Source organism: Heterocephalus glaber, unplaced genomic scaffold (genome assembly GCF_053883595.1).
Source record: "Heterocephalus glaber isolate CG9 unplaced genomic scaffold, H.glaber_assembly_v1.0 deba00001743, whole genome shotgun sequence".
Classification (NCBI taxonomy): domain Eukaryota; kingdom Metazoa; phylum Chordata; class Mammalia; order Rodentia; family Bathyergidae; genus Heterocephalus; species Heterocephalus glaber.
The window spans coordinates 1741246-1768080 of NW_028258449.1; the positions used below are offsets into that span (position 1 = coordinate 1741246).

General features: G+C 41.3%; 1 long non-coding RNA gene across 1 annotated transcript in view; it reads right to left on the bottom strand.

Moving 5' to 3' along the window:
• The window catches only part of LOC147821398 (uncharacterized), a 28267-nt gene extending 10541 nt beyond the window's left edge, over nt 1–17726 (bottom strand). Inside the window, exons 1-2 of the long non-coding RNA XR_015447051.1 lie at nt 17013–17726; nt 14947–15052 (exon numbers count right to left, since the gene is read on the bottom strand). This is a non-coding gene — a long non-coding RNA (uncharacterized LOC147821398). The remainder of the gene's footprint in view (nt 1–14946; nt 15053–17012) is intronic.
• Nucleotides 17727–26835: the final 9109 nt, after the last annotated feature.

Consider the following 26835-nt stretch of genomic DNA (forward strand, 5'->3'; position numbering starts at 1 on the left):
TCCCCATAGTGAGTTCCGAATCTCCAGTTGGTTGTTGGCTCCTCTCCAGGCCAGCTTCCTCCTCGAGACAGTGCAGGTAGGGAAGCAGCTGAGTCCCGGGGGTTGGTTCATTGTCTGGTGTACTCACCGGGCACCACCAGCAAATGCTGCTGCCATTGGCACTGCCCTTATTGCCACTGCTGAGCTGCCACATTTAATGAGCCCGATGTTTCCCTAGATGTCCAGGCACTTCTAGGAGCTCAGCCCGCGCTGCAAGATCTGCCGCGCACACGGCAGTTAGAGACTGGCTGCTCTCCACTTCTTACTCGCCCCTCGCCACACACACCTGTCCTGTGTCTTCGTAACTCAGCCACTTGTCCCTATGGCCTCGACTCCTGTGATGGCCGTCATTTCAGCGTCCTCCCTGTCAGGAGCCATTCTACATAACTTTGGGGGAAAATCATTTCACAGTTAAATTCTGATTAGGGCTGTCTGTGGCCTCAATGTCCCTGATGCTGTGATACTCAAGGGCAAGATTACACCAGCTAAGGACACCCTGGTTCTGCAAGAACCGAGCAGTAATACAGAAGGAGAAAGGTCTCGCGGGGAGGGGCAAATTCCTTAGCAGCTTACCTCAGCCCACCTACTGCTGTAAGAACTCATCTCACCTTCCCAGTCAGCATAAGCCCCTCATCGACCTAAGATCCTCATCGTCCTAGGATCATCACCACCCTCGTCAGTCATCGGATACTTCCTCCGATCATAAGAATCATAAGATCCTCGTCACTCTAGGATTATCACCGCCCGAGTCCTCTGATTCTCCCTCGGAACCCAGTAAACAGTGGCCAGCTGGGAGGGAGGAGTCTTTGTCTTTGCCCACTCTGACACACTGACCTCCCATGCACTTTGACAATACGCAGGTCTCTGTTGTCTTTTTCTTTAGCCCTCACATCCCCTTCTCTAGGCAGTCAGAGGACTGATCCACCTCAGCTGCTCTACCTTCAGGCTTCCACTGTTACCTGCCTCAATAGCCCGCCATCTCAAAGTTAAACTCTCTCAGGTCGGTTTCTTTGGGCCAGGGCATTGCTACCCCGATGGCCATGGGCTACAGGGCCAGCTCTGACATTGACCACTTCTCAGTGAGTTGGGGTGGGGTGGTGAATGGGGCAAGATCTGCCTCAGTCACTGAATGGGGGCCCCTTCCTCAGAGGTGACTATGGGAGCGGCAGGTACTGGCCCCAACCTGACAGGAGTCAGTTTTCACACTGGACGCTTCTAATCGGGATGGACGCCCGTGCTCTGTCTTGGGAGGGAAAGGAGACACAGAAATGCATTTCCTAGTTTTGCTAATTGCTTTTTCCTCTCTGTTGATTTGAGTATTTGTATATCTCAAATATGACAACAAATAATGAATGGATAAGAATTAAACTTCATGCTTTCAATTCACAATTAATTGTGTACTTCATTCTGTTATCCTAGTTAATTCTCCACAATTAAATTAATCATCTTCTTTATATATCCAGATTTATTATAGGAAATACTACCAAATACAGTATTTTATTATGCTTTATATTTTCCAAAGCCCTTTTATATCCATTACTTCATGTAATTCTCACAGACACCAGGGGAATTAGGCAAGCAAGATTAAGCAGAAGTCACTCTAGCTATGAAGAAATGACACTGAGTATGTCACCCATGTCCTACACTGAAAAGTCAGCAGTGTGGCAAAAGAGCCACTGTGCTTCCAACAGATTTGCCCCACCACAGCTCATGTGGGAGTTAGCACACTGTAAGGATTTACTGAGGAGGAAACCTAACCTGACTCTGGCGTTTAGAGGTGGGGCCTCGGAGGGCAACTCTGTCAGAGGAGAGGTCAGAGGTCGGACAGAGCTGCCTTGCTGAAGCCTGGTGACTGGAAGAAGAGGGGTAGACCAGCGGAGGCACAAAACTGCTCCCTGTCTCTCACGAGGCCCTCTGCTAGCTCAGGGCTCTGCCAGCATGAAGGCCGTTGTATAGCTGCTTGACTTGGACGAGAACGGTGAGCCAGAATAAACCTCTCTTCTTTCCAACTTACCCAGGCTTTGGCATCTCGTTATGAACAGCAGGAAAAGGACTACTGAACCCTTCTTCAGATTCCCGGTTGAGGACTCCTCCATGGTGGCATAGCGGTTCCGATGCCTGTGCACCAGTGTGCTCTGCCATTGCCTACTTTGTCTTGCTGTGTTTGCAGGGCCCTGGAAGAGCGTGCATGGCACACACACTCGTGGACGCAGTCTGTGATGATAGGGTCTGTGGATGTGGAAGAAAGCCTTGGGCCAGATGAGGTCTACTGTCTCCTATTTCTTCAACTCAGAATCTTCTTAAAAATCTTACCATACCACCCCGGAAGCTCTCTCTGCTTCTCTCTCACTGTCAGGCATCAGTGGCGGGCGTTTCACTCCATTCCCATCCCCGGCACTGTGAAGGGGGCCGGTCCAGATTTGTGTCTGCCCCAGTGCCTCTTGTAGGCATTCGATGCACTCTTCAGTTGAATGAATCAACAATTGAAAATTGAATTTTAGCTTATAATTCTGAAGACATCACATCTTATTATTCATAGTTATATTGGATTAGAGGCCTTGAACAATTGAAAATCAAATTTTAGTTTTCAGTTTAAGGCATTAATATTATCAGAGCCAACCTAAGGCAAAATGATGAGGTAGGCCAGGAGCCCTAGCGATCCTATGTTGCTTCTCTTCCCAGAGATATGTGGTAGCAAACATGTAATTCATTCACCTAAATGTTCAGAATTGCTACCAACAGAAATAGGACACTGAAAAGGCCAGAACTGGATAGTAAGGACTTAATGAAATAAAGTTAGTAAAACAGATTTAATGAACTCTAAGATTCTCTTCTGCGAGCAAGCAAATGTCTTTGAAAAGTAAACAGGGCTTGTTCTAGTTCACATGACTCAAACATGGCTGTATAAGAATACAATATTTCATTCAGCTCCAAAGTGCATTGTGTTCTTATCTGTTACTGGCTTGCTGGAGTCATTGCAATTTCTTCCATGCCAATGACTTAGTTGAAAATATCAGACTTGAATAGGACACTTAGGATTTATTGCAATGAAAATATATTTTATATATGTACCTCTTTCTATGCAGTTGACATTGTATTTCTGTTTGGAGGGCATAAATAATTTGTGCAATAATATTAAAATACATATTTTGTGCTAGTGTAATAAAAATGGTAGATATTTGCAGGTATTGGAATAAACTTTGATTAGACATCAATTTTTGTTCCTTTCATCCATTAATAATTAAGAATTGCAGAGGAGTTTGTGCCTCCACAATAGAAGGGAGACTGCAGATTTTGATGTCCATGTGAGCTCCCAATTTTGTGGCATGCGAGGGAGTGGGATAATTTTACTGCTGTGAGTTTAGGATGACTACATTTCCCAGAAGTTGAAGTTCCATGCCTGAGTTATGCTTGTTTTCAATTTTTAAAAAGGCAATTCATTTTTAATAACTGCACCCCATATTTTGTTTATGCCACATATGTTCAATCTAATAATTTATTTTGTTCACTTTGTGCAATTTTTTAAGACTCCTTCTGTTTTTTCCTTCTCAAGCATTAAAGTTACCATGGAAATGGTGCCCTTGGCATGATGGGATTGCAGAAGTCTCTCTAGCTGCACTTGGTGGGGTTTTAAGATTCAGACCCTGTCATGCGGTGAGAAGACTCAAGGTTGGCATTCGTTTCAGCTTCAATATATGTTTTAGCACATTAGTTACAGAAACCTATGTTTAGGTAGCATTTTGATTGAAAATTAAATGACAGAAGAACGAAAGTTAATCTTCATACTCTCCTAGTAACACAGATTTGCTCATATTATACTTCACTCATAGCCTGCCCGTCAGTTAATCTCCATATTACTGGTCTATAAATCAGAGGCATCTATGGCACAATTTATTATTTCTCCATGTGCCTCTATTTGGCAAATTAAAACTAAGAAAATTTGACAATGGTACTAGCAGATATATAACAACTAATAAGTATTTACAAAAGATATTCCATCATTTATTGGTATTTCTATTGGAAACTTTGATATGGATAGTAATTACACAATGGTAAGAGCTCACGGATTTCAGGTATGTAGTTTCCTGATCTAATTTCTATCGCTCTTCTTTTCTTTTTTAAAAAATTCATTCAAGTGGAGTAATAGTCTGTGTTCTATTGTGTCTGGCTTCTTTTACTTAACAAAGTACTTTTGAGTACTGCCTTCATACTAGATTATTTTTTAATTGTATCCCCACATATGGGGAAAGGATATAGAATATTCCACCCCAAAATATGCCACTTTGTCAAAAATAATTGCTCTGAGCTGAAGGAAAGTGAGAATGAGCAGATGCAGGAGAGTTCTTTGTCTTACTCTGCCCACGAGCAGGACATACATGTCTCTGTGAAGTACAGTAGACATCCTTCCCTCCCTTGGACAAGGTCAGCCCTCATAACTGGGACAGGGAGCTGGCACCACGATGAGTCTGCAAAACTGGCCTCACTAAAATAACTCTTCTCCTCCAACACGTGCTGGTACTGCCACTATGATTCCTCGGTCCTGTTCCCATGCTTTGTCATCCTAGGTGCCCCAGCCCCTTTCCTGTGTTCTGATGTTGCTCCATAATCTGCTGACCTGTAGTAAAACAGTAATAAGTCTCCAAGTTCAATGGCATCTTTGGATCTTTAACTTCTTTGCTCTACAGCCCCATGGCATGTAACATTAAAAAAATTAATAAAATGTGTATGGTTTCACCTGCTAATCAGTCTTGACTATTAACCTGAGAGGATAGAGGAAAAGTAGTTTTCCTCATCTACAATGGATTACCAAAATCCTTTTATTTGTTCAGTTGTATGTTGTAGCTGTTGACAGGTTTGTGCTGTTAGGAATAAAGCTTTTATTAGCCTCCGTGTAGAAGTCTCTGTCTGGACACCAACTTTCATTTCTTTTGGATAATTAGAAGCAGAGTTGCTGGACTGTGTGGTAAACGTGTGGTTGGCTTTATGAAGATCATTCAAACTGTTTTGAAAGTCATCTCATCATGCCTTCCCGCCACCAACACCTGAGTTTCCACCAACTCCGCGGCTTGCATTATCACCACACTTGGAAGTTTCATTCTTTAAATGTTCATCATTCTAATATGTTTGTACCAGTGTTATGATTTTCCTTGAATTTTCATTTTATGTCACCTAATGGCATTGAATGTCTTTTTTGCATGTTTATTGGTAATTCATTCAACTATTTTTGTAAAGTTGAAAATTGTATGTTTCAATTTTTTGCTCGTTTTTATTAGGTCATTTATTTTCTTAAAATTGAGTACTAAGGGATCTTTAGTCAATACTAGTGATTTGTCACATATACTTTATCCGTTTTTCTGTAAACTGCAGCATGACCTTTCACTTTTTTTTCTCTAATTGTGCATTTGAAAAGTATATGTACTTCACTATGGTGAATTCAATTTTTTGTGTTACATGTTTTTATGTTTTCTTAAACAACATTTTGCCTGCTTCAATATTGTGAAGAACTCTCCTATTTCCTTTTAGATGTTGTAAAGTTTTAATTTTTGTATTTAGGTTTATTATACATTTTTGAAAGAATTTATGTGTAAAGTATGAGGTAAGATTGTTTGTAATTTTTTTCTCTGTGAACATTCAGTTGTTACAGGAACAATTTTACAAAAGACTGTTATTTCACTGTTGAGTTATGTAGGTACCTTTGGTAAAAATCAACTGCCAAAATGTGTGTGACTATTTCTAGACTCTATTCTGTTCTATTAATCTGGATTTCTATCTGCATGGAAATGCTGTCCTACCCTAATTCTGTAGCTTTATAATGTCTTTAAATCAAGTGAGATGAGCCCCCTGGCATTTATCTTTTACAAAATTATTTTGTCCACTCTATGCTGTAACATTTCCTTATAAATATTAAAACCAGCTTTCCAATTTCTACCCCCAAAAGAACCTTGTGAGATAGACCCTCAGAAACTGCGGAAATAGTACACAGGGGTCCTGTGCACCCTTCATAACCATGGGACAACAATAACGACTAGGAAAATGACAAACTCTTGACTAAACTATAGATCTTATTTGAAATTCAGCAGCTTTTCCACCAAGTTTTTTTTCTGTCTGGTGACGTAACCCTGGATCCCTCATTACAGTTACGCGTTAGATCTCAGGTGTCCTTTCCCTCTGTGACCTCCCACCTTTCCTGTCTCTCACAGACCTGATGCTTGTGGAATGTCCAGGCTCAGTATTCCAGGGGGTGTCCCTGCATTTGAATTTGGTATTTATTTTACCTCTGATTTGACCAAGGGCTGACAGGGTTGAAAGGGACATTACCGAAGTGCTGTCTTCTCATTACCTGTCAGGACAGGCTAATGTCAACTTTCCAGTGTGAGGTGAAATTCAGTCCCTTGGTTAAAATAGTTTTCCAAGAATACCCACTGTAAAATTGCTATTTTCCTCTTTGTAGTTACTAAATATTGTGAAGGCTACACAAATGCCTACTTGTTTAAACCTTTGCTGACTAAATCTAACAAACACACATACACAAAAATCTGGATTTAGTCAGCAAAGGTTTCATGCATTATTACTACACTTTCCTAATGGTGATCTTCTACTTCAATCACCCTACATTTATCAAGTGGAATATTTCTTTAAGAAAAATGGCTCATTCTCTTTCATTTGAATCATTATTTATTTTGTTTGTTGCAAATTACTCCAGTATTGGCTATGGGAAGCTCTTTCAGGTTAGCTGATATATAATTTGACACATCCCAATCTTATAAAAATTTTTTAGCACTTCTTTACTTTGCAGTAGATACTGGAAGATATTCCTGGCTTGTTTTGTAACTTCTCAAGTCCTTGAATCAACCAATTACCAAGGAAATCGGGTTCACTTTTTTGGAGAGTATTAGAAACTGACATCTAGGTGCTCTCCATGCTGATTGGTATTGGGATGTCATTGATTCCACACCCTCTGTGGCTAGAATTAGGAAAGCATATATGCATGACAAGCCATGACTACACATTTCTCTGATGATTTCTTTGTTCATGTTTTAAAGACCGTGAATTCATACTGATAGTATTTGTCATGAGCAGATCTGTGTGATCAGTTTTGAGATTATGGAGCTGGGAATGGATGAGCTAACTTGGATCACACAGCTGGGCTTCACATGCCACTGGTGCACACTGTTGGCTGGAGTGTGGCTTCCATGATAGTCAGTTTGAAGTGCAGCTGATGGATTAAGACACACCCAGACAGCCGGAGGAGCAGTATTTCTGGATGTACCTGCGAGGGAACTTCTGAAAGAGATTGGCATTTAAACCAATGGACAGGGTGATAAAGGTCTGGTCTTACCCAGTGTGGGAGGTCACGTCTAAACAGGGCCATCTGGATAGGACAAGGAGGCAGAGAAGACGCAGTGTGCTCCCTTCTGGAGCCTGGACACCCTCATTTCCAGGCCTGGCCATCTGCACTCCAGGTTCTCGGGCCTCTGGACTCCGGTGTCCCCCATGCCTGGCTTTCCAGGCTTCTGCCTGTGGCAGGATCACACCCTCAGCAACCTTGGAGCTCAGCCCTGGCCTTCGGCTGGGCTTCGCCTCCAGCTTCCTTGGGTCTCCAGTTTGCTGATGGTGCATCATGGAATTTCCCAGCCTGCATATCAAAGGGGCCAATTCTCATCAACCCCCCCTCCCATAAATCCACGTTCTATTGGTTCTTTTTCTCTGGAAAATACTGACTGGTGCGGTTTCTTTGGGTAAATTCCAAGGCATCTTTAGGAGTAATGTATGTTTTGCTAATTTTTGGAGGGGTATTCTATAAATCTAGTAGGTTTTCACTTTTTATCTTTAACCTCATTAATTTATCATATTTTGTTCAATCAGTTCCAGAAAGTGTAGTGTTGAACTTTCCAACAGTAATTGAACATTTACGTACTTCTCTCAGTACTGTTAGGTTTTGCTTTATATAATTGAAGTTCTGTTACTGAGTGTATAAACATTCAGGGTTTGATGAATTGACCCCCTTTCCTTTATAAAGTGTCTGTCTATATCCCTGGTAGTATTTCTGGTTTTAAATTCTACCTTGTTATAATATAAATACTTTATTTTTAATTTTTAAATGCATAGTAGTAATTACATGGTACAAATTAATCCTTCCTTTTATACTAACTACACTATCTTTATACAAAATGAGTTTCTTTTATGCAGCTTATATCTGATTCTTACTTTGCAAAAAGCACTCTAATGTTCTTCCTTTTATTTGGAATATTTAAATTATTTAAATGTAACATAATTTTCAATGTGCTTAGGTTTCTATCATATTACTACTTATTGCCTTTCTCCAATATAGGCTCTTTGTTTCTCCTTTTCTACTTCCTTTTCTTTCTTTGGAATATATACATAATTTAAGACTCACTTTACCTCTATTATTGACTAATTAAATAAATTTTGCTTTGTTGTATTATTGAAGGCTTACTGAAGGTTTCATTGATCTTCACTGTTTAACTTCTTTTTAGTTTTCACAGTACATTATTACAATGAAGAATGAATCCTCATTTTAATCAATTAATTTATTTGAAAAAATGTTATATATATTTACAATATGATATTTTAAAATATGTACACATTGAACAATAACTAAATTGACCTAAATAATATGTGTATTGTATGTTAATAGTCGACTTTCATGTAATAATATTCTATTATTATAAAAAATATACAACAATATGATTCTACTTTTCCCTCCCATTCTTTGTGTATCTAACCATACATTTTGGTTCTATATTACAAAAATGTAGTATTATTGATTTTCTTTAAATCATTATCTTTGAATGAATGCTTTTTCAAACAACAATTTTTAAGTTTACTCACAAAAAAAGTTTACTCACATACTTATAATTTCTATCACTGAAATTTTTGTATAGATCCAAGTTTCTATATGATACCAGTTTTCTTTTTACTTAAGAAATTCCTTTATAGGTTCCTCTTTTTCTTTTCTTTTTTTCTGTAAGTCACCTGATGATGTTTTCTTAACTTTGTTTATTTGAGAGGTTTTATTTGTGTGTTTTGTTTTTTTTTTTTGAGGCAGGGTCTCCCTCTGTAATTCAGGCCGGCCCTGAACTCACTGTGTAGCCCAGGCTGGCCACGAACTTGCAGTGATTCTCCTGCCTCAGCCTCCCGAGTGCTGGGAAAACAGGCGGATGTCACCATGCCTAGTTCTGTTCACTTTTGAAGAATATTTTTACTAGATACAAAATTCTAGATCCACACCTTTATATTTCTTTCCTTCAGCTCTGAACAATCTTTTTGCATATAAGTATTTTTAATATAAACTTCAACACTTATTTGGCCTTTACCAAAATTCTGCAGATACAAACTGTCTTTGTATCACTTGGTGTCTTCTCTGTAGCTCTCCTTCTGTACCGTGCTAGGTCCCCTGGGTCTGGTTGAATGTGGCCCTCAAATTTGGCACATTTTGGGCTATGTCTTTAAGGTAGCATTTCCCCTTGGCGTTTTAAGTGACTGGCATTCTTCTTGCGTACTTTCACTCATGTGTCCATTCTCTGCCTCTGTCTCATGTGGGATAGATTCTATTGCTGCGCCTACAAGCACCGACAAAATCTAATCCGATGCTGACATTAGCCACTGGGCTTTCAGTTTCAAAATTCTGTATGTTATTTGTAGCAAGCACCTGGATTCTTTTTTATACATTTAATTCTCTCAGATTTCCTTCATTTCTTGAGCATATTTATGAGTGGCCTTACAGTCTCTACTATTTCATTTTTTCTTTTTGAGACTTTTCTATTCATTTTTTCTCCTTGTAAAGAGTTACATTTTCTACTTTTTGGCATGTTTAATCACTTAATAATCACAGTAGTCAGCACCCAAACAAGCACGATTATTTGACCTAGATTTCATTTTATCCCTTTAAAGCGCCTCACGTTTTGTTCTTGCAGCCCGTTTTGTTCCTTGTAGATCAGCCTGATTTCTTCGAAGCTTATTGTTGAGCCTGAGCAGGTTGGCTGTGGACCAGTGCTTCCTCTAAGGAGAGTTAGTCCCCATGAGACCTCACCACCTGCTCCGGGGCGCTGCAGGAGACCCCTACACTGGCCCATAGCTGCTAGGACATCGCTCCATGGTGTAGGTTTAGGGAATTAGAAGCTTTTGTTTCACAGTCATTATTTTCCTGATCTCATGGAATTTCACTCAATATCTACATGAAATAATATTTTTTAAACACTCAAATTTACTCCAGTGTAGACTTTTTGTTTCCTATATATCTCATGTTTTTGATCCTTTATTGCTTTCTTTTACATTAAGTAAGTATCTTCTAGGACGGCATTTACATTTCTTTAATAATTTTTTCACCTTTTTGTTATTTCTTTAGTGGATGCTATAAGGCTTACCATTTATATCCTAAGTTATGAACACTAGCTTCAAATTTGTACTACCTCAATATACTTGATATTGTACAAATATGAAAATATATTTGAGATATTGAATTACTACTATACAGCATTATTTTCTCCTTTTTTAAGTATTTCTATTAATACAAACCTAACAATAATGATACAAACCCAACAATTTATTGTTATAGTTTTTGAAATTTATTTTTAATTGCCATGTAATTAATTTTGATAATTTGTCTATTAAAGAAACTGATGAGAATAAAGAGCTATTATATGCTGAAAATTTTTGTCATGTTAACCTTTAATACTTTGAGTTCTCTTCTCTTGTCCTTCTGGATTTGAATTATCATTGAAATCATTTCTTTCACCATATTAGCTTTGCTCCTGCTCACCTCCTTTGTACTTTTTATTGGCTCATGTAATATATTTCTATGTATTATATACTCAATAAAACATATTGAATGTACATATTGTTTTATACAATTGCTTTAAAATCAGTTATGAGTACAAAGAAAAAGTTATGCATATAAATTCTTTTATAATTACATAATTATATTTGATAGTAGTGTGTGTGTTTGTGTGTGTATGTGAGTGTCTATTTGAATTAGTCTAATGTCACTAGTTTTCAGCCTAAAGAACTTCCTTGCATACTTCTTATAAGGAAGGTTAGCTAGCAACAAGTTTCCACAGTTTTTGCTGATCTTGGAATGTCTTCATTTCATTTTCATTTCTGAAAGATAACTTTGCTGAATATAGGATTTAAGTTGATAATATGTTTTTCTCTGAACACTTTGAATATGTTATCCCATTGCCTTCTGGCCTGCATTATGTCAACTGAGAAGTCAGCTGCTAATTTTACTGGGTTTTCTTTGTAGTTGATGAAAAAAAATTTTCTGTTCTCAAGATTTTCTTCTCTTTGCTTTTCAACTTATTTGCTAAGATATTCCTGTCTGAGGAGGTCTTTGCATTTATTCTACGTTAAGTTCATGGAGCTTCCTGGGTACAGACTATTGTTTATCAGTTAATTTGGGGAGTTTCAGTTATTACTGCTTGCATGTTTTTCTCTGTCCCATGTCCTCTCTCCTCTCCTTCCAGTACTCCCTCATATGTGTATTTTGTAGTTTTTTGGTGATGTCTCTCATTTCTCTGAGACCTTGCTTAGTTTTCTTCATTTTTCCTCTCTGTTCTTAGAATATATATTCTTAATTTATCTTTATATCCATTAATTCTTTCTCTACCAGTTCAACTCTGCTATCAGGATTTTCTGGTGAATTTTTCATTTCAGTTATACTTTTCAATTCTTGACTTTCCATTGGTTCTTTTTATTTAATTTTCTATTTCTTTATTGATATTCTTTATGTAATCTGATATTATTATCATATCTTTCTAAAAAATTCTTTAATCCTGTTTCTTTTGTTTCTTTGAAAAATGCTTACAGTGAATAATTTGAAATTCTTGTTAAACCTCTGTGGTTGGGCTGGGGATTTAGCTCAGCGGTGCCACTGCCTGCCTTGAAAGCACAGGTCCCGAGTTCAATCCCCAGTACCCCCCCTAAAAATAAATTTCTGTGGTTGCTCTTGTGGGCAAATTTCTTTTGCTTGATTTTTCTCTCATATAGATAATGCTTTTTTGCTTCTTTGTCTCATAATTTTTTATTGGAAACCTAACATTTTAGATAATTAATTGTAACAACTCTTGAGTACTGGTTTCCTCCCCTGTATAAACCATTTTATTATTTTCTTATTTGCTTACTGATGGTGTGGATTTCTTTAATAAAATGAATTTCCCCTGCAGCAGGACATTCCTTAAGTGGGGGTAACCTTGGGTATGGCCACAGAAACCCTAGTGTGATGGTGATTTGGCCAGGACCTTTTTACCTCTCTCCTTGACTACATGCAGCTATCAAACTCTGTTAATTGCCTGCTGATTACTCTATTGTCCACAACAATGCACTGAGGCCTAAATTTCTCAATAAAATAGTCCAATCAAGTTTGGGCTGCCTAGGAGTAGTTCCAGAGCTCAGTGTCTGAGATTTGTTAATGTCTGACCACAGGTGGATACTTCCCAGCTTTCTCTTTTCTAAGTTGTTGACTTCTACCCCACCCCACTGTCTAACAAAATCTCTGTGCTCCAGCTCTGGAGCTGGGGTTTGGAGGAGGGTATGCTTACCTCTCTCTGAATGCCACTCCACTTTAGGAGTTGAGAGTAGGCAGTAGCCTTGGCTTCTGAGCTTGCCTCTGGTGGTGTAAAACCACTGCCTGATGGGCCAGGTCTTCAGGATCCTCAGTGGGCCCACATCCAACACAGAGCCCTGTCCCACAGGGTGGCTGGGCAGAGGAAGAAAGCCCCCTCTCTGGGTAACATTTGCCTGGACAGCCTCAGCAACTGGAAAATGAGGGCAGGATGCAAAGTGCTAACATCCTACCCCTTCTAGGAAGACAGGACTCTGACTGGAAGGTGAAGAGAGAAGAGCCATGTTTCTGGGTGCCCCAGTTTGGACTGCAGTTTCTGCCTCACTAATTTGAGAACCTCTCCAGTTTTTGAGTACCCTAAGACTTAAATATCTGCACATTTTTTGATGTGACATCTTCTGTGGGAAGAAATTATGGTTCGCATGTGTCCTGCAAAAGTTTATGGGTTGGAAGCTTGGTCACCAGTATGGGGTGGTGAGGTGGTGGATCCTTAAGCAATAACTCCCAGTAGAAGGTAGGTCATAGGGTTTCATTTCAGGAATCGACACGGTCTCTCCAGAGTGGGTCTGGTCTGGTGGGAGGGGACCAGCAGAGTTTTATTTTTTTAAAAGTGAGCCCCTCCCCCCAGTCTCTTGCCTCACCATGTGACCTCTTTTTCTCCTGCACAAGCTTTTGCCATTGCAGGAAGCCCTCACAGGGGCTAGGTAAATGACAATGCCACCTATCAAATCTCCAAAACTGTGAGCAAAATAAACCTCTTTTCTTTATAGACCACCCCGCCTCAGTTATTTGATTACTACAACACAAAATAGATTTTTTTTTGGTACCAGGAATCCAACTCAGGACCTTGCGCTTGCCAGTCAGGTCCTGCACCATTGAGCTACATCCCCAACCCTAACACAAAGTAGATCAAAACGCACTCCCACACGTTATCTCCCAGCCAGGGCTCTGGAGCTGGGCATAGGAATAGCACCATTCTTTCCACAGATAACTTTGCTTCAGAAGCTGAGCACTCCATGGAAAGTGGAAAGGCAGCCTTCAGCCTTGTTAGTTTGCCTCCCTGGTATGAAGCCACCATCCTACGAGCCACAGGGCCCTCACATTCCCAGTGGAACTTCGTCCAAGGAAGGTTTTCCTTCTCAACTTTGAGAGCCCCAACTTCTAGGCCCCATTTGCCTGGAACTCACCCTTAGCAGTAGATAACTGAGCAGGAAAGGAGAGGCAGATGTCCTACCTCTCTCAGGAGGGTGGCTCTGTGACCAGGACCTGGGAGAAGCAGCCTGTGCTTTGTCTGTGCTGATCTGGAGGGAACTTTCTGTCTGTGGACACTGGGAAATGGTAGGAAGATGTGGGTCCTGGCTCAAGTCCACCAAGTCTTATTTTTTAAGAGTTCTAGGAGATTATCTTGAAATGTTGTCTTAAATGTTTACCTTAAACAATTTTCTTAAATGATTGTCTTCAATGATTTTCGCTTTCTTAAGTGTTTATCTTAAATGATTATCTTAAATGTTTTTTTCACTTGCTATATGATCTAGAAGCATTTCCAGAGTTTGACTTGATGCACTTTTAAATTTTGTGTCAATTCCCTCCAGTTTTGCTAGCCAGTGTTTCTACAGAGCTCTTTATGGGGCTCTTCATGCCATCACCCCAAAAATGGTGTACTGTACCAATGGGTTGTTTTTGTATTTTTAAATACTTTTTTTTTGACACTGGGGATTAAACTCAGGACCTTTTCATTGAGCTACTTCCCCCATCTTGTTTTAATTTTTAGTTTGAGTCAGAGTCTCACTTACTTGCTAAGTAGCCCAGATGGAACCTGAATTTGCAATCCTTCTGCCTCAGCCTTCCAGAGTGCTAGGACTATGGGTGTATGCTACCACACCAGACTTAGAAGTGTGTGTGTGTGTGTGTGTGTACGCATGTGCGCATGCACATGTGCGTACAGGTACTATGAAACTTAAAAAAGTCATAGGAAAAAAATGATGCTAATCATGTTTAATAATGATTGCTTCAATATCCCGGCTCTAATTCCAAACACCGGTGAATATGTCACCTAACCGGGGGGCAGAAGATGTGACTAAGGGTGTGCCCCTGAGATTGGGAGATTATCCTAGATTATCTGTGTGCATTCCAAACAAATCATGTGAAACCCTGAAAACAAAGGACTGCATTGGAGACAGATAGCACGGAGGAAGGGCTGGAGATGAGGTGCTGGCAGCTTTGAGGATGGAGCAAGGGGTCAGTCAGGGAATGTGAGTTGACTCTAGGAATCAGGGAGGCAGGAAATACCTTGGTCCTCACCCAGTGTGATCCAGAAATCTTACCTGTAAATGATGAATCTGTGTTGTTTCAAGTCATTTGATTGGGACAATTCTTACAGCAGCAAGAGAAACTAATTCAATATGTTTCCAAAATGTCCTTTCCACAGTGCTGTAATAAATACAAAGAAATTACCTGCTGCTTTCACAAACAGGGAGTAAAATGAGCTCACTGTTTAAACACCGGCAGGATGACCCCTGTGTGCCAGCGCCAGGCTCTGGGCCCCTTGGTTAGGAGCTGGTGGCACCGCCCTGTCTCCCACCCAGCTTTCCACTTGCTGTTCTGGCTTCTTGCTTCTGTATTTGAGCTCTGGCTTGAAATCTGACCCCAGCTTACTACTCGCCAGGCTTTCTTGTTAGGAAGGACATTTCCAGACTCACCTCTCCTAGCAAGTTGGGAAATCTGGGATCGGGCACAGCCACGCATCTTAAGAATCAAGTTGATTCTGCTGCACATTGAAGTTGAAGAATTGCTGTCTTACATCATAAGTGAAATCTGAGCTATTTTTTGCCTGAATGCTTCCTTTTACCCTAATTTCAAGGCTCCCTAGGCCCATATCTCTCCAGACACCTCTGAAGAAATGAACAATGAACATAAAATATGTCAAGTGCTAAACAATTTCATCACTGAACTGTTTAACTATAAAACAGGATTATTAAAAATTTAGCATTTGCCTGGATTTAGTGGTGGTGTTTTTCCATTAATGATAATAACCACTGCTTTCTTTCACCTGGCCTTTGTGGGCTGTGACAACAGGTGAAATGGCCCCAAGTGAAGGTCGGGGACAACACCTGGCTTCAGATTGCCAGGTCTGATAGCGAACTGAACAACTTTTTGTATGTTGCTTGATTGCACTAATTGCATTCAGATAACACATTTTTCTAAGCTCAAAACACAACTATGTTTTATGAGAACATGCCAGTTTACTGTGACATGGAAGGAACAACTTTTAATGTATAGCTTTTTTGAATAAAGGGCAGAGAGGGAGGCGGTGGTAACTGAACTCCAGTTTCTAGGAATTATGTCCTGCCTAGCTTGTACCCACTTAGGCCTGCAAGGTAGGCTGGCCATGCAGCAGCGGAAGTTGGGGCTCAGCGTGTGACCTTCTGGAAGCCCCACCTCTGATAAAAAGAGGCCAACAGGCTTGTGATGGACCCCAAGACTTGTGATCTTTGGTTATAAGATTTGAAATATAGAAGAGAGGACAGTTAAATATAATTATAATTAATTATAAAATAACTGGAGAGTTGTAGAAAATTTGAAAAAAAAATTCAGAATGCTCCCATCAGTTTCTCTCTGGAGACAGTTTGAGCTAATTTGGAAGATCTCTTTCCAAATGCTAATTGAATAAAAACTAATTAAATAATATAGTACTAAAGAGTTAAATAAAGATTTAATATCCATTAATTAAAGCTGGGTGCTGTGGTGCAGTCTTGTAATCCCAGGGCTTAGGAGGCTGAAGCAGGAGGAATACCTGAGAGCATCCCGGGCAATGTTACCAAGGTCTCATCTCAAAGAATTAATTCTTTAACTGAGACAAAGTCGGTGTAGTGGACATGGTCACCTGAAAGTTGGAGAGAAGTTGGGCCTGAATACTTCACATGACGCTGGGACCACACATGGGGCTCAGAGCAGGGAGACCTGCGGACTGTTTCCTGCTCTGGAGGAGCCAGCAGGGCGCACCCTCAGGCCTGCAGCGCGAGGCTGGCACTGGAAAGGCTTCCTGTGACTGAGGAGGAGGGGGATCTGCTGCGGCCGGAGAAGGCGGCGCGAAGGCCCGCGGGGTCCGGGTCCCTGGGCAAAACCCCCTCTGAAGGAGCCGGGCCGGGATCAGTTTTCATCCGCGGGGACAGCAGGGAGCCTCCTCAGGGTGTGCAGGAGCCCCGGGGCGCCGTGACACCCGGAGGGTGCCACTCCACGCTGCTCCCGGAAGCCGAGGCTGGGAGAGGCCTGGCAGGACCAGTAGAAGCCTGATTCCCCGCAGAGGCACAGGCCGCGCCTGGGGCCGCGGGCAGCGGAGCGGGAGCAGGTGCTGGCCCTGGCCCTCGGCCTCAGCCGGAAAGGCACTTACCGTCCACTGCTCACTCCCGGTGCCTCCTGCGTTACCCTGCTGTCTGTCGCGAGGCGCAGGCCTTATCTGCGAGGGCCGCCGGGTTTCCTCTTAATGCAGCAAGAAAATAGAGAAATCCAGAACACGGGGGGAAGAAACAGGCTTCTGACAAGCCTGACTGTAGTCTCCGGTGTTGCGACTTTAGACAGATCGCTAAATAGCCGCGAACATCACACGCTCCCGGGTCTGTAAGACGGAGAATAATAGCTTCCTAATGGGTTCAGCTTTTAATAGAATACATATAAAATGCATAACAATCAATGTAGGGGATGCAGTGATCCAGTGTTGATTGCAGTAAGCTTCATAAGAAGTTCTCCCAACAGTCGCCTCTCTCCCTGCTTGGTCCAGGCAGGCTTGGCGGTTCTCCCTGAACTCATCATTCGCTTCTTTTCTTTACTTTGCACGAGATCTTTTAGTGGCCTTCAGACGGGGTCCAGAGCTCAGTGTCTTGTCACCTCATCTGTGTAGTTGACCCAGGGCTGAAGTTTGTCTTTGTCCAATGAGGACAATCGAGGAAGAAGCAGACGTACATTCGCTCCTTGCGGGCATCACGCACATCGTGTCTTCCTGAGGCCATTCCTACCGCACCCGAGGCAGGTTTTGCTCCAGTCACTGTGGCTGTGAAGCAAATACCCCCCCAACCCCAGTGCCTTAAGACAGTAGCAGCACGTGTCTTGCTCGTGAATCTGCAGTCGGGATAGGACTTGGGGGCAAAGTACTCTGCTCCGCCTTGGGTCAGGTGGTTGGCTGGCTTAAGAATGAGGGTTGGAAAGGTAGACCATGTACATCTGGAAGCCTAGAGGACTGCTTTGGCACAATGTGGAACAGGAAGGGAGCCCATGGGTGTCTCCAACGCTCTCTACTTTTGCTTTAAAGGTCTTATCTCCAGTGTGTCAGCTTCGGCATGGCTGGACTTCTTACCTCTGGGCATTCAGTCTCCGAGGGGGCAGGGAGCCAGGTGTTTGCTGTACTATTGTTTAGCCTCACCTTCAGAAGACATTGTCTCCACCAGCTTCCCGGAATTGTCAGTGAGCCACCAAGATTGGCCCAAATTAGAGGAGGTGGCTCAATGTTATCTGTTAGTGGGGTAGTGTCAAAAGTCTGGGACAGTTTTATAGAACCAATAGTATCAGTGTCACGATTTTTCAAAAATGCACTATGCCTCAAGATTTCTACAAATTTTCAATAAAAAGAATTGAGTCATTGCTCTACAGTTTACTACTTTGCTCAATTTCCTTACCCTTTCACACTGAACAAAGTAGGACGTAGATTGTGTAGACAAGCAGTTATCAAACCTTTAGCACGAGGGCTCCTTAAAACTTAGGATTTTAGACAGTAGTTGGAAAATGGAAGGGTGTTCTAGTAGCTACTATAGACTGAATATCTGTGGTCGTCCCACCCAGAACTCCTGATTCCAAAGTGTTACTTTGCAATTCCTGCACCCACTCTGCTAGCTCTTCAGCAAGAGGGGGGACGTGAGCACCCATCCTTCATGAACACCATTGGCTGCCCTGTAAGAGACCCCAAGGGCCTCCCCCAACCCTTCCACCACATGAAGACAGGTACAAAAATGTATTTATGGCTTTCAGGAAGAAGGTTCTCACCAGACACCGAATCTACTTGTTCCTTGATCTTAGAAAAAATAAATTCTGTCCCTTATAAGCCACCCAGCCTATGGAATTCTTTCAAGGAACCATTTCCAAGTAACTGACGATATTTAGCTTTGATAATACCCCCAAACTCAGCAAGCTTCTAACGGGTTAAGTTGCAGTGTTGAACTTGAGAGTGTGGCAGCCTGTACGCATATGAGAGAATGCAAGGGAAAAAGAATACACTTCCGTGCTGTTACGGAAAGAGTTTGGCCTTGCAGACTTCCTGTGAGTGTCTTGAGGACTCCAGGCCCTGACTCACTCTGAGGAGCCTTCTGACAGGGGTCCAGCCCGGCCCCTCTCATTTCCTGCGTCTTCTTGGGGTGTTTTCTCCCTGATGCTGTCTTCATCAGCTGTGAGCTGCTCTGATGGAGTTCCACGGCCTGAGTCACAGGGCAGGGGCCCACTGTCGGCGGACCGGGCTGTGCCCTGTCCAGGTGGTGACATCTGACAGGTGCCTTCTCGCTGTGCCATTCCATGGCAGAATGTGAGAAAGTGTGTCCATGTGTGCAGTGTGTGTGACAGAGAGAGGCAGAGGAAGAGGGAGAGACCAGAACTCATCCCTTCACCAGTGCCCATAGAGTAACCCAGCCCTGTGATAACAGCATCACTGCACCCGTGAGAACGGACGCTGCTGGCTGCTGGCCTCTTAACCGTCCTCTCTGAGCACTGTTGGAAAGGGCATTAAGGCTCGAACACATGGACTCTGTGGACACATGGGAACCCTAGAAGGCATCAAGCACATGTCTCCCTGACTTCTGCTATTTCCCAGGTGGATTTATTAAGTGAGTGACCCCATCAGTGCTTACTGGAGTCCTATAGATTCTACCAAGTCATGAGGGCCTCATTTTTCTACCTGATGCCTTCTACCCCAACAGAAGGGCTGAGTGGGCTGGGTCCAGGAGAGTCAGAATTACCACTGGCCTACCTGGGGAGAGGTTGAGGCCTTTGGATAGGGAACTGTACAGTAGAAGTGGGGGGTCTTTCATGATAGGCTGTGGCTGTTTTCCCACTAGTGTACTACTACCAAACACATTTCTTTTACCATTGTAGCATACGATGCCCATTTACTTTCTGACCTCCTCAGCTGTTTTCTCATTAATTATTTCTTCAGAGTTATTTTGTTTTCTAGATCCGTGTCTGTCTTCTCTAGTAGCATGCCAGCTCTGTGTGAGAATTAGCTTTTTCCGGAATCACTTTATTCCCATTCTTAGGGCAGTTCCTGGTCTATGGTATAGGCTCAATAAATATTCTGTATCTCTCCCCACTAAGAAGATTAAATATCCTTGTGAAAACCTCCTATATGTTGTACATAAAAATCCATATGGTTGCTTTATTCACAACTATTCTCTAATAGCAGATTATCGCAGACTTACTCGAGAGCTTCCACAACAGGAGGCTGTGCAGTAGAAAGAGGAAAAGCCAGTGACAGACACGAGACACCTGGGTTCAAACCCTGGCTCTCTCAGTTTTCAGCTTTGTGACCCTGGGTAAGGTGCTTTGCCTTCTCTCTGGGACAATCAGGGTGCTGATATTGACAGCCTCATAGCAAGCAGTGAGTTACCTGCTGGGGCCACGCCCATCGCCTTGGTCCCTGTCTCCTGCCTGAGGCTCACCATGCTGCTCCGTAGCTAAAAACACCATGCTCTGTCCAGCCTCTGGGAGGGAGCAGAGGAGACGCATCCCGCTCTCTGTCAAGCATTCTGGACTGCTCTCTTTCCAAGATGCCTTTCCCTGTCCACAAGGATTAGAGACAGCAGCTGGTCCTGGAGGCTGTGACACCTCTGAGCTAAGTGGAGGATGAAGCAGGCAGCCAGCCGTGGGCACTTAGAGGAGGGAAGGAGGCCTGTGACTAACAGTGCTCTTCAGACAGAAAGATGAGAATCCACACCAGAGCCCATCTTGCTTTACGTCACTACCGTGAGACTTATACTGTTCTAGGCAAGAACTAAATGTGAATTTGTTCTCACTTTATTTGAACATCTCAATTAATTACCAGAAGGGACTATGAGGTAGGAGCAATCAATATCTAGGCTTTCAAAGGTGAGTTCACCGAGACCTGCAAAGTAAAACACTTCGCAAAGTGTTATATAGCCTGGGATTCAAACTCACATTGTTTATTTCTACATCTATGTGATTAACTATTCAGGCATTTAAAAGATTCCCCCTTAGCTTCCACTCTGTGTATGTAAGTGGACTGATATCTTCACAGACTGACCAAGATCCAGGCACAACTAAGAGCTAGATGACAACAGGGGCCTCACCAGACCCAAACACGGCGCACAGCTGCGGTCCTCTCCCTTTCTTGGTGGGGAAGACACGTTCTTCACTCACCTCCAGGAAAGAACAGAGCGTGATAGGCATTTTAGCAAATGTGCGCAGCCTCTCACCACAGCAAAATGTCTAAGAAACCGAGACACTGTCCCACAATCATCTACAAAGTCACTTTGGGGTTAAAAACAAAGGCCCATCTAATTATGAATGCTATTGCCACTGTTCAGCATAAGGAAGAAAAGAATCCACTCTAGAAGAGAAAGAAACTTCTTTCGATAATGAAATGGTCACTTGCCAGCCATTAAGGCTAAGAAAAATGAGTAAACAAAGGGCATAAAGAAACAATCAATTTCTCCAAAGGGGCTGGCTGGGGAATGACTGCTCTTCACAGATAATTGCAACTTGAGGAATATTTTATTCTTTTCAATGCATGGGAAATGATTTCACCATTGGGATTTTTTTTTTTATCTAAGGAAACACATTACCTCCATTCACTACAGGTTCAATTTTACTTTCATCTGGTTTCCAAAGGAGATTCTAAGCTATTTTATGAAAAGCAATGTTCTTCTCCAGAGAGAATATTGATGAGATCTTGTGGTCTTATGTAACTTCCTGGTTGCAGTGGGAGCATGAAAATTTGTACATCCTAAGGTACAGTTAGGGTATGATGAAGTCTTCTGAAAAGATGACTGTATTCTCCAGTCCTTGCTTGTGTCCTAATTTGTTTCCAAATAGTGATGTGATTTAATTAGATTGTCAGTTCTAAGTTTCCTCATGTGTGGAACAACAGGAGTATTAATAGTTTCCTATATGTATCTTAGATCTTTATGGGTTCTTTGATCAGTGAGCACATTTAGAGACTGTCTAGTTGCTGTGGTTCTTTTTGTACTAAGCTTAGTAAGCTTCACAGACACAAACAGTAGACTTGAACTTCGAGATGGTTGAATTTTAGTCAAGAAAAAGTGGTCCCACTTGGCAATGGCACTGAGAAACAAGTGATTCTTCTTCTCAGGGTTTTGACTTTTTAATCAGGAAGCCAGGATTGGCAATACACTTCTGTCTACTTCATAGGAGGGAAGATCAACCACAAAGTGCTTTTGGCCCTAGCCCCACTTCCTTTACTCCACCGAGCCTTGTGCGAGCAGAGATTCGCCCTTCTGCTCTCTACACTTCCTTGGAGCCCAGGGATCCTGTAGGAGGAAGCAATACCAAATACTCTGAAACGATGAAACATAGATGCTTTTTCTGGGCACAACTCCATAGACTCTTCTGTGACTTTCTCAGATTTACATAGAGATGTTCAAATACTTGGTGATGTACGGAGGGCCTGCGCCATAACCTCACAGAGGGGTGGGACCCTTGACACCTTTGCTGTAACAAAAGTCTGCTCGCTTTGTCACTCATCGGTTTGTGAGCGTTGGATTCCATGTTTTTACTTCATGAGTCACATGTTGTAATGAGCACGAGCAAAAAAAATTAAGTGAATTTTTAAAAACGATTTCCCAGTTGTCTGAAGAAAGCTTCAGAAAAACAAATTTCAAGTGTGAATACTCAAATTTTTGGAATATGGAGTTGTTCACCGTAATCAGTGACTTGTGGATCCACCCATTTATGGCTGCTGGAAAGTTCTTTCTGGTTGCCGAAGTTTTAGCCTGTTTGCCTAATTGTAAAATTATGAAAGAATTTAATTTGTGCAGAACTGAGAATGATGTAGAATTTGTTGCATACTGTGAAGGGAGGATTGTGACTCAGTCTGGCTCTTGGTCTCTTTTTTAAAACCAACCAATCTTATTTAGAAAGTCAGAATAAATATCTCTGGTTACAGCAATAGAACAATAAAATATACCAGGTTAATAGATAATAGGTCTAGTGAAGATTGAATGGAGAAATTTTAATATATTTTATTTTAGCTGAAGGAATTTGGTAATTGTTTTTGACCAGGTCTTACATTTTTCAAGTTTTCATAGAATTAAGAAAGTTTAGGTTGAAGAAATAAATGTGCTATGAAACCAGAGTTTAGCTAGTAAATGATTTATTTAATCAATTCATTTGAATATGCCATCCATCCTCAACATTTCTGAGGGCTGTACATTGTAATGACATGGCTGAATATAACGCCTAATAATTTGCAAGCTGCTTTGTTGGTCCTGACATAGCTCTCCATTTGTAATGAGGAGTCTTCTCTGAACAAGCGCTGTAACCTTCACAAGCTCTTGAGAAGGCCAAGTTGCAGTGTGGAACAAAGCCCTGCAAAACCGCCCCACTATAAACTGGTTTAATCTGAATGCTGTTTACCTCGGAATATTTGAAATGTTTTTATTCTAGTCTTAGACCTCATGTAGTGTTCCTCTTAGATTCTGCAATGAAGGATGTCATTACGCTCTATTATTTGTTTAAGTGTTTTTGTAGTTAGACAGGAAGGACATGAAGGGGTTAGAGAGATTAATAATGCAAAGAATGCACACCGCCAACAGAATAGCAGGATTTTTAAGATTGCAAAGTTCATTAATAAAAGACTACATCATAATTTAAAAAGCCATGGTAATGCCTATCACACAAGGACAAGGTGTTAGTTGGATTTTGTACATGTCTTCCTTACAGTTCTCAATGCCACTCACAGAACAACGGTGCCAACAATTTACCCTCTCAAGGTTACTTGATTTTCTGTGTAGAAGTATCTCTAACTGACCTTGGACAGGAAAACACAGAGGCAAAATTAGAGGCTATTTGTAAATTTGAACTTGAAAAAAATCCTTTTCTTTCAAAAGTGTGTTTTCAACACATTAATGTCATCAGTATTTATTTTTTAGTTGAAATATTTAGCCAGCATTATCAGTATCATTGATTAGCACTTCTCCACAAGTAAGAAAAAGTATACAATGTGGTTGTATTTAGTCACAGACTCCTTTGAGTTAAACGGGGGAGTCTTGGATTATAGTTCAAACTTTTACTAGCTGTTGGTGGGCTTAGGGAAAGTTCCAGTATTCCCCAACAGTAAACATGGATATAATCTTCACTGCTTCAATTTCTTCCTGTTGAAATTTATATGATGAAAGTACACTGTGAAGACATCATTTAAACAATTTATGTAATATGTTTCAGATTAAAAACAGTTCAATTTTAATTAATTAATTTATTTACCTTTTATTTTTCCCCAGCACTGGAGATCGAACTCAGGATCTTGTGAGGCAGGCGGGGTGCCACTGAGCTAAATCTCTGATTCTCAATTTTAATTTATTTTACAAAATAGATGATATGCTATGAAAAGATCTCCATGGCAGCTAAAATAAAATCCCAGCTCATTGCTTGGCTCGGGGGTCTCCAGTCTGGCTCCACCTGCTTCTTCTCCACTCATAGGCTACCGGAGTCCTCTCTGCTCCCGGAGCAGGCTATTCTGCATTGCAGGCCGGGCTCTCGGTGGAGCTCCCTGCAGTGACTGAGCCTGTGCCTTCCAGGGCAGTAACCACCAGCCACACATGACCATTACAGACTTGAAATGTGGCTGATGGACTGAATTTTTAGGCTGATTTAATTATAATTCATTTGCATTTAAATGTAGCCACATGTGGCTAGAGGCTATTGTACTGAACAGCACAACTGTAGCTCTCAAAAGAGGTGTGTTGTCTCTCATTTCAGTCTTCAAGCTTGTAAATGTGTTGTTCCCTCTGCCTAACACACACTTTACTTAGCTAATTCTTCCTTCCACAAGGTATCACATCCTTGAGGTCTTCATGGGCTCTTAAGAGCAATATCAATGCTTCTGTTGTGGATGTCCTGGTACCCTGGAATGTCATAAGAGTGCTCAGTGGTGAAATTTCTGAGTACTCATAGTATTCCAGTGAATTCACCTCATTTAATCCACATGGAAACTAAACAGAGGGCAATTATGAATATTCTCACTCTACAGATGAGAACTGAGTTTTGCATAGATTAAGCAATTTATGCAAGGTAAGTTCACCTAAACATCATATAAAATCATTATATTTCATAATCCCTTTATTTTCTTTCTTATTCTACATTCCAGACTTCACATCTCATTTAGGGCTGTGTACCTTGCTCTATGTCATTGGTCCATTGTAGATATACAGGTGTTTTTTATGGAATTAATGAAAAGTTAAGAAATTTTCTAGTTAGATATTTTAAAAACTATGTTATTATCATAATTCTAAGAGTCTCAGATGGTTTAAAATGATTCTTTTTTTTTTTTTTTTTTGGTATGGGGATCGAACTAAGGACCTTGTGCTTGCAAGGCAGATGGCGAAACCACTGAGCTAAATCCATGGCCCTAAAATAGTTCTTTATTGAAAACAGATTGAACTTTCAAATTATGTTTTGTTTCTCAACATATCCCATTTAACCACGTTTATATATTTAACATTATTTATAAATATTTATTGGTTTATGTAATACATGTCTAGACAATTTTGTATTTATTAAAGTTCTGCATTTATGAATAACAGATACAAGGTAATATAAAGAATTCTGGACTGGAATTGAAGAAGTGTATGGCTTGTTTTGACCCTTTTACAATATACGACCTTGAGGGCTGGGAATTTAGCTCAGTGGTTCCGCTGCCTGTCTTGCAAGCACAAAGTCCTGAGTTCGATCCCTGGTACCAAAAAGAAAAAAAAAGTGATATATGACCTTGGACAAGTAATTTCTCATTTCTAGAGTTCAGTCTTCCAATCATAAAATTAGTGGATTTGGATAAATGATCTCTAAGATCATTTTTGGCTCATGTATTTCATAATACTATATGTAATAGCATCAGTCAGAGAATGCCAAACTCTTAAAATGATAGAAGTTACTGGACAATGTAAATAACTTTAACTTTATCAAATAGTATTATTAAAGAGCTAAGCACGTGCCTTTTATACTTGATCTTTGCCAAAAGGTGAAGCACATGCATTTTAAGGCATTTTATTTTTTAATAGTAAGAAACTTCCAATAGTAACATTTTTAATAAATATTACTCTTTCGTTTTTAAGGAATTTATGGCATAGTAATATTAGAAAGCATCTCAGGTGACTCAGTCCAATTCTTTCCCGCCTGGTGTGCAGAAAGGGCTGCCTGTTTTGGTGACTGTGAGAAACTGCTGGGTCCTAACTAGTGCTATGTGTACTTGTCATTTTCCCATCACAAGGACAAACTACCTGGCACCTGAAACTTAAAAGAGAAGAAATTTAATTGGCTCATGATTTAGGGGATTTAGCCCATGGTTGATAGTGCCAGGGTAGAAATGGCATGGAAGAGGGGCATGATGGAGTAAAGCTGCTCACGCCATGGTGTCCAGGAAGGGGGCAGAGACAGGTGCAGGAGGGTGAGAATGCTTGGGACAAGGGGCAAGGATGAACCCTCCTAGGTCAAGCCCCCTGTACCTGCCACCTCTTCCAACCAGGCCCCACCTCCACACACAGGAGGTGGTGGGAGGACATTTTAGATCGAAACCGAAGCACCAGGGCGGTCTCTCTGGGGGAAGTAACTCATTGTGCTGTGAGCCAAGATGGTGAAATCCAAGATGATTTCCAATCACCTATGTGGGTGAATTTTAAGAGACAGAAAGAAGCTACCCATTCGTTTATTCATTTGTCATCATTTATCATCCACTCACTGGCCATTGTATTAGTGGTGGAGACAGATAGAGATAAATACTCTGGAGAGAGCTGAAATCTCATGCTTACTTTGAGTAGCCTGACGATGACTTTCCAAGTTAGCTATTGATTTCTGTGTTTTCCATGAAAGGCCCTTCTTGTGCACAAATCGCATTATAATGCCAATTTCGTGTCTTTAAATTGTGCCAACTCACCCGCCAAACCCTCCGAACCTTCTAGCAGGTCATCCTCGCTTTTGTTTTATGAGTA